Source organism: Orycteropus afer, unplaced genomic scaffold (assembly GCF_000298275.1).
Source record: "Orycteropus afer afer isolate SDZICR_OR568_19922 unplaced genomic scaffold, OryAfe1.0 scaffold00281, whole genome shotgun sequence".
NCBI classification, from domain to species: domain Eukaryota; kingdom Metazoa; phylum Chordata; class Mammalia; order Tubulidentata; family Orycteropodidae; genus Orycteropus; species Orycteropus afer.
This window is the reverse complement of record NW_006921868.1, coordinates 4,017,480-4,026,949: the sequence shown is the minus strand read 5'-3', so window position 1 is coordinate 4,026,949 and position 9,470 is coordinate 4,017,480.

Here is a 9,470-nt window from a genome sequence, read left to right as displayed (position 1 = left end):
AAAAAAAAAAAAAAAAAAGTACAGAAAAGGTGACTATCGGGAAGAAGTGGGAGGGGAGCTGTTGCATTGGGGTAAATTGTCATCAATGACATGAGACAAAGTGTATGTGAACTGCTGTATGGAAAGTGAATTTGCTCTGTAAACTCTCACCCAAATCACAATTTAAAAAAAAAAAGTGTGACCCTGGAAATGAAACAATTTTGGATTTAAGTTCTAGCTTAGACAAGTTACTAACTCATCTTCACAACTCAGATTCCACAATTTCAGCAATACCTGCCTTTCAGAGCTGTTGAGTCCCTTGGTGCACAAACCACTACTAACTGAAAAGTTGACAGTTCAGATCTACTCAGAGGTTTCTTGGAAGAGAGCCCTGGCAATCTACTTCCAAAAGATCACAGTCACTGAAAACCCCATGTAATGCAGTTCTACTCTGAAATATATGCGGTTGCCATGAAATGGAATCAACTCCATGGCAACAGGTTTGTTTTCTGTTTTTTTGTGAAGATTAGTATCATGTACCTAACACAGGGCCAGTTCTTTCTTGAAAGGGCCTACTACTAAAAATAGACTAACTGAAAAAATTGTAGAGTAAAAAGATTGCAAAGAAATATATTGACTCATGGACAGTTACTGCCTCTAATGAGTGAGATTATTGTGTATGTTACCGTACTGTTTTAAACATTCCTGTACTTTTCATATCTTGTAAAATGACTACATGTTGTTGTTGTTAGCTGCCATCAAGTTGATCTCAACCACATAGTAGTTTGTAATCAGGAAATGTTAATAAAGATAATAACATATAACTTTTAATAGTTAAAAATAAATAAATAAAAACTTCCAGCTCTAAAGATTTTATTTCTCAATTCTCCACTCCCCTCATATTGTGATACAACCTGGGGTTTTGCATCTTTGGGTTATGATACCTTGTGAGTCTCCACCGGGAGCAACAATGTACCATGGAAGTGAGAGTGAACTGCCTAAATCCCACTAAACCCTAAGTAAGTGTATTCCCAGCTCAAGTTTCTCTTAGATAGACTCCAGAAATGCCCGTGGCCCCTGCAGCACCACGAGACACAAGGGGAAGCCTGATAAGGGGACATCAAAGTGAAAAGAAACAAAGGTCTTAACCAATCATGATTTAAATATCTTCCACAAATTTGACAAAAATGTATGAGCATGCGAGCACATTGCTAAGGTACCTTCCAGTCTGTTGGCAAACCAAAAACCAAACACACTGCATCGAGTTGACTCATAGCAATCCCCATTGGATTTGGTAAATCTTTATGGAAGTAGATTGCCCAGCCATGCTTCTGCAGAGTGGCTGGTGGGTTTGAACCACCAACCTTCGGGTTAGCAGTCAGATACCTTAGTCACTTTGCTACCAGAGCTCCTCCAGGGTGTTGGAGAAGCCCATAAAAGTGAGGGACCTGAAGCTTCAGTTTCATTAGCTTCTCAGTAAAATCTCCATCTGACTTAGGCCACAGGCAGTGAGTGTTTCGCTTACTTGCACCTGAAAGCATTCCTAACCAATACAATATGTCACTGCTCATGTGGTTTCACTCCTGATAGCATAGCAGCACCCTGACTCAGAATCAATGTAATGCATGGTTTCTCTGATCCCTTCTCCTGCTGCCCCCCGATGTCATTTAATGCCCTTCTTCTGTGCTCCCACACCTCCTATTATGTCTCCATTGTGCCACTTATTAAATTGAATTATAATTGCCTAGTTATTTATCTAGGAGCTTATAGTGCCTAAGACATTTGACTGCTAACCAGAAGGCTGGTGGTTCAAAACCCACCAGCCACTCCTTGAAAGGAAGGTTGGGCAATCTACTACCATAGTGATACTGCCTCAGAAACCCAAGGAGGGATTGCTATGAGTCGGGTCTGACTCGACAGCAGTGGGTTTAGTTATTTATCTAGGAGCTCTGGTGGTGTAGTGATAAGACGTTTGGCTGGTAACCAGAAGGCCAGTGGTTCAAACCCACCAGCTGCTCCATGGGAGAAAGATGAGGCAATCTACTGTTGTAAAGATTTACAGCTTTGGAAACCCAGTGGTGGTAGCTATGAGTTGGAATTGGCAGTGGGTTAGATACTTATCTGTATCCACTTCTAAACTATAAGCAGTGGGTTAGATACTTATCTGTATCCACTTCTAAACTATAAGCTCAGTGAGAGCCAGAATCATGCTGTTCTTGTTCCGTGCCCACGCCCCTCCTCCCAACACACACACGTGTTCCTGTCTCTGGCATACAGGTCAATAAATAATAGCTGTATTTGTCATTGCTATTACCATCCCCCTATGCCCACTTTTGCAAACACCTATTGAGTATTTTTCATTTGCTTTGCCTTCTGCACAGACTTTCTACCAATTTAGACATCTGTATTCCTGACTAATGAGTTAGGTATAATGATTCAAATTGGAGCCAGATCTTAAGATGGCTCTTTGAACTTCTCTTAAATTAAGTGTCGACTGACACATATCAGCACCTTTGGAAGAAGAGCACACTGGGATGATAAAATCAAAACAGAGAAATTCACATCTATTTAGTGATCAAAAAAGGTAAAGGATAAAAACATATCTCAAGATTAAAGTCTTCTTCTGAATACGGGGGACATTTGCAGCTAATTTATTTGAATATTTCCTTCCCATCATTGGTTGCTAAAGATTAATGCTTGTTTTGAAGACAGAGAATGGGGGCCAGGGAAAAATTGAGCATGAAGTTTACTGGAGGCAACTATAGAAATTGTAGAAACGTCATTTTAGATAGTCTTGAGGTGGATTACAGAGCAAAGATTTTATGCAACACGAGGCTGGATTAAAACCTTCAGGAGGCTTAAGCCCCACAAAGATCATGGCCTATAATATTGTAAGTCTTCCTTCTCTGGAGGACTCTGAGGGCCACCACATCACTTATGAAGGGTTTTTCTCCCCCAGAGTGCTTAGCCTGAATCTAATCAAGCCTCTAGGCCTAAATTCTAGTTTACAGGAAAGACAGGAAATGGAGTTAACAACGTCAGAAGGTCCATTCAATTTGCCCATTCAGACAAATTCAGAATGGGACGTTTTATAAGACAATTGGCCCACTTCTTTAAAGAAATCAATGTCATTTTAAAATGAAGGAGGAGGAGGAGGAAAAAGGTTGGTGGACTGTTCTGGTAAAGTAGAGGGTCAATGAAAAAGGGGAAGATGGATTGACACAGAGGCTGAGACAATGGTCTCAAGGTGGCAGCAAGTGTGAAGATGGTGCAGGACTGGGCAGTGTTTCGTTCTATTGTAAGTGGGGTTGCAGGGAGCCGAAACCAACTCCACAGCACCTAACACCAACAACAAAGAGACAATAGGAGCCCCAATGGTGTAGTGGTTAAGTGCTTGGTTGCTAACCAGAAGGTCAGCGGTTTGAACCCAACAGCCTCTGGGAGAAAGACAAGGCTGTCTGCTTCTATAAAGATTTACAGCCTTGGAAACCTTGTGGGGCAGTTCTACTCTGTCCTATAGGGTTGCTGTTGGAATCAACTTGGTTTTTAAAGAGACAATGGAGTCCCTAGGTGGTGCAAATGATTAACTCAGATGCTGACAGGAAGTTCAGAGGTTTGAGAACACCCAGAGACATTGAGCAATCTACTTCTGTAGAAATACTGCCTTGGAAACCCAAGGAGGGGTCGCTATGAGTCCACAGTGAGTTAGAGTCATTTCATAACAAAAGCCTGAAGATTTACTTCTGAAAAATCAGCCATTGAAAACCCTACGGAGCACAGTTCTATTCTGACACACGTGGGGTCGCCATAAGTCAGAGTCAACCCGACAGCAGCAGGTTGAAGAATCAACAAATGCAAAACTTGAAATTTAATGGCATCCTGGTTTGAGAAAAATAAATAAAAAACAGTCATCAAAGACATTCTTGAAATTTGAATGTGTACTGGGTCTTATATGATAGCATGGAATTATGGTTATTAGACATGATAATGGTGAGGTCTGGTGGTTCAGGGCCTAAGGCATTTGACTGCTAACCAGAAGGTTGGTGGTTCAATCCCACCAGCCACTCTGCAGGAAGGAAGGTAAATAAAAATTTACTACCTGGGCAACCTAGTGGGGGTTACTATCGACTCAATGTCAGGGGGTTTGGGGTGATAATGGTATTGAGATTGTGTAGAAGAATGTCCTTAACCCTGCAAGATACATGCTGAAGTGTCTCAGGATGAACTGTCCATAATGCCCGCAACCTATTTTCAAAGGCTATGAAAAAATAAAATAAGGAAAGGAAAATAAGAAATAGGAAAAATGACAAAATGTTAACAATTGTTGAATCTACATGGAGGGCATACTGATATTCGTTGCATCATATTTTCAACCTTTCTGTATGTTGGAAAGTTTTCATAATAAGATGGCAGGATGAAAAGGTTGTGATCCCTCCCTGACCTTTTCCTTATGTAATTCAAAATAGAAGCAAAACTGAACAATACAATGGATGTAAGGAAGTCCAACAAAGCTTTCAGTTCCCTTAATGACAATCTCAGTGCTTTTCTCCAGATATCAAATTCTTTGCAAATAATTTGGAGAGGGCTCCTCTGTTTAGCCACTGTTCTAAACTCTATTGCTTCGCAAACCTCATTTCTTTAGCAACATTTATTTGCTCAACAAATATTTGTATTTTGAGATCTGCCAAGTGTCAGCTCTTATGTTTGTTTGTGAGACTACAAAGGTTAAAGAATCAAATCCCTGCCCTCACATATTTACATGTGCGGGGAGGGGAGACTGACACACACATCTCCTTCTGGTAAATCAAACTCAGAGTGACCCAATATCAAGGCAGCCAAAGAGGCGGTGACTCTGAGGCTTGAGGGAAGAGGAGCAACTTGCCAAGTAGTCAGGGGGAGGAGTGGGTGTGCCTGGCAGAGGAACGTGATGGGGACAAACAGGGAGGATTGTGGAACTAGAAGTCATCTGGCACACTTAGAACAAAGGGAGACATCCAGTGAATACTGGTGAGGTGGGAAGAACCCAGGACTGCAGGGCTGCCCCTGAAAGCCACCACCCGCTAAATTTAGCCTGGGACTGAGGGCAATGAGGAGGCTGTTCAGCAGGGAAATCTCCTGGGCAGAGGTGGGCTGTTTGGGAAATGCCCTCTGGCTGCCGGGCCAGTTGGACCTGTTCGAGACTGTTGTCACAAGGCCTGACCCAACACTGGAGCTGGAGAAAGAATGTCATGTGACATTCTAGAGGGTGAACCAGCAGGACTTCCTGACTGATTATAGGTTGGGAAGAATGAGGGAGAAGATCAGGTCTATGCAGGGCTGGGGGATTTAGGTCATGGGGGGAGTAGGAGATGGAACCAGTCACCGAGCTGCAGGAGGAAGAGAGGAAGTGACCAGTTAGATGTGGGCCACGTTGAGTCCCAGGGGCTCACGGGCCATGCAGGTAGAGATGGGGAGTCCACCACTGTGTGGGCGACAATAACCAGAGTTCAGCAGTTACGACAGCGTCCACATGACATGGAAAGCTGTCTGGCTCTTTACAGCTACTTTGCTGACCCCTAAGGCATTTGACTGCTAACCAGAAGTGTGGCAGTTTAAACCCACCAGCCACTCCTCGGAAGGAGGTTGGGCAATCTACTTCCATAGTTTTACCCCCTTGGAAACCCAAGGAGAGGTCACTGTGAGTTGGAAACAACTTGATGGCAGTGAATTTGGTTTTGGATATTTAATCTAGGCAGGGGAGTTCTAGTGGTGCAGTAGTTAAAGTATTCGGTTGCTAACCGAAGGTGGGCAGTTCAAACCCACTAGCCACTCCATGGGAGAAAGTCTGCTTCTGTAAAGATTTATAGGCTTAGAAACCCTGTGGGGCACTTTTATTCTGTCCTACAGAGTCTCTATGAGTTGGAATTGACTCAATGGTAGTGGGTAAGCTAGGCAGTCTGACTTCACAGCTTGCAACTCTTGCTACACAAGACTGTCTCTTGGGTACTTGACTAGAAGTGATGATAAATGTAGGTATGTTTTTACCCTCCAACTAGATGCATCCTTGGGAGGGAAGGATCATGATCTATTTTAAGGTACAATTTTTTAATATTATTGTCATAGAGCAAAAATGGCAGCGTCCATCTGAAATTGAAAGTAAAGAGCTTCTATTGAGAGGTAAGGCAGTTTGCAGATTGGGAAACACAAAGTCCAGAGGATTCTGAATTAAGTGATCCAAGGAAGAGACAGTTCAGAGAGTTTATATAAGAAAATACAAGGAAATTTAGTAAAAATTCAGTGATTCAATTTGGAAAATGGCTACAAAATTGAGTGATGTTACATCTGATTAGTAAAAGATTATATGCATTTCTAAAGTTGTTTTTTAAACTTATAAAGTAGTTATTAAATGGGAGACATCTGGCTTCAAAACAATCATGAGACCTCCTTGTGGTAACTGTGGGGAGGACATGTGTAATTCTAAAGTGTGTTTTGAGTAGGCATCTGGTCTGAGAATTCTTTTGGCCCTGGCTTCCTAGGCAGCAAACAATACCAATAAAGCATTGTTTTCTGCAATTGTTTACCAATTAACTTTCTCAGGGTACAGTGGAGTGTTACAGGAATAATAGGCTGTATTCTTGATGCAGAGGTTACTTTTGATTCAAAATGGAGTTTTAGCCTCAGACCTTAGCATAGCCACCATCTCTTGTTGGGGATTCTAAGTTAATTTGGGGGGCTCTTACTAATATTTGTGGATTTTATTAGTGAATATTTATCTCAAGAACTAAGCAGTTGGAGGGGGATTGGTGCAGGAGATCCTGGATGGAGTGGGAGGACAATGTGGAACAAAACTAAATAAGACCAGGTTTATTGGTCTGATAGAACCTAGTGAGACCCCTGAGACTGTGCCCCTACTTACCCTTCAGGTCTGGAATTGAACTCACTCCTATGACTTCCAGCCAAGCAATAGACAGGCATATGGGGTGAACATTTACATCGGGTGGATACAGTCCTTGGAGAGATCGATCATGGGAGAACAGAAGGGCAGTGTTCTGCTTCAACAGAAGCACAGGAAGATAGCTTGGGGGGTGGGAGTGCATGGGAGAGAAGGAAACAGGGGAAAGGTACCTACTGGGAGGAAGTGGGAAGAGAGCTGTTACATTGTGGGAAATTGCAGTCAATATCATGAAACAAAATGTGTATGAATTGCTGTATGGAAAATGAATTTGCTCTGTAAACATTCACCCAATCACAATAAAAATTTAAAAATAAATAAATAAAGAAGAAGAAGAACTGAGCAGTAATATAAGAACTAAAACTATATAACTCTTAGAAGAAAATACAGGTGTAAATAATTTTAACCTTGAATTAGACATAGCCTTCTCAGATATGACACCAAAACTATAAGCAACCAAAGGAAAAAAAAAAAAAACAGGTAGACTGACGTTCATCAAAATTAAAAACTTTGGTGCTTCAATAGACACCATCAAGAAAGTAAAAAGACAGCCTACAGAATGGGAGAAATTATTTGCAAATCACATATTTGTTAAGGGACTTATATCTAAAACATATAAAGGTCTGTTACAACTCAATAATAAAAAAACAAATAACCTAATTTAAAAATGTGTGAAGGATCTAAACGCTTTCTCCAAAGAAAACATATAATTGCCCAATAAGCATGTGAAAAGCTGTTCAACTTTGTGAGCCATCAGGGAAAGACAAAAACACAATGAAATACCACTTTACACTCATCAGAATGGCTATAATATAAAAGACATTCTTACAAATGTTTGAGAGGATGTGGACAAATTGGGACCCTCATATGTTGCTAGTGGGAATGCACAATGATACACCCAGTTTGGAGAACAGCTTGGCAGTTCCTCAAAAGATTAAACATAGAGCTACCTTGTGATCTGGCAGTTCCAGCATACCCAAAGGAAATGAAGATATATATGTCCACACAAAAACTTGTACACAAATGCCCTTAGCAGCATTATTCATATAGCCAAGGAGTGGAAACAAACCAAATGGCCAGCAATGGATGAATGGATAAATAAAATGTGGTATACCATACACAGGAATATCATTCAGCCATAAAAAAAAAAAGTACTGATTCATGTTACAACATGGATGCAGAAAGGGCACGGCCGCAGCATCTGACTTCCTCTAACTTCACCAGGGGGCAGAAAGTATCAGCTCAACAGACCAAGGCTAATTCCTATGACATGGAAGTGAGACATGCCATCCTACTCCAACCTTTTTACCAATTCTGAAACTAACTATACCTCCATGGAGGCATGCTCGACTTCTCTTCTGGGTTTGATAATTCATTGCAATGGCCACACAAGACTCACAGACAATACTCATGATTATAAGGTTTGTTAGGGAAGCAACAGGTTACAATTCAGTTCAGGAAACCTCAGGACACAATTTTTCAAGCAGGAAATTCTCCCCTCGGCCATGCCTATAGGCATGCCTCTCTTTGGCCCTTGGCCTCTTGGCCTGGCCTCTTTCCTCCTCAGGCAAGAGTTGCAAAGCTCTTTTAGGTCTGCTGATAGGCCACCCTACTCTGCCAGCAAGCCTCCTACCCAAAGGTAGTCAGCTTTCTCACTCCATGGTCTGGCAAGCCAGGCCCTCTGTCTTGTGCTGGTCTCTTGGTTCTGTTGGTTCTGCTGCCATCTCTGTGCTGTATCAGGGCAAGGATCTTGGGTCCAAGGGTGTGCTCTACTCTTTTCTCTTGATGGCAGTGAAATATCCCCATTTTCTGCCTCTGGGATGGCTTATTTTAAGCCTAGCAGAATGGCAAAACTGACAAATCTGCATGTTAGGGTTCAATATACATTATTTACCAGGTCTCACCCACACAAGGGTGCCATCCCCTTGGAGGTCCATGAGCAACACACATTTGCATAGTTCTACCCAGTCATTTGGTGGAAGTCTCAAAGACCATGGTTAGAAGAGCTACATCAAGCAATTCACTCTGCCACAATGGATGGACCTTGAGAACATAAGTGAAGGAAGCCAATCACAAAAGACTACATATTATATTATTCCATTTGTATGAAATGTTCAGAAAAAGCAAGTCCATCAAGACAAAAAGAAGAATGGTCATTGCCAGGGCCTGGGAGAGTTGAGAAATAATAAGAAGTGACTGCTAAATAAGTATGGCATTCCTTTGGGGGTAATTAAAATGTTCTAAAATTGATTGTGGTGATGGTTGCACAGCATTGTAAATATACTAAAAACCATTGAATTGTACACTTTCAATGACTGATATGCATGGTATGTGGATTATGTCTCAATAAAGTTATGATAAACAAAACCAAACTCACCATCAAGTTGAACCCAACTCATAGTGACCCCTCCTTGGGTTTCTGAGGTGGTATCACTACAGAAGTAAATTGCCCAGAGGCGGGGCAAGATGGCAGACTAGGCAGAAGGATTGCACAGACCCTCTTCAACAAAGAAAAGGGAAACCAATTAACACAGACACAGAAGATAATCTTGGACCCCTG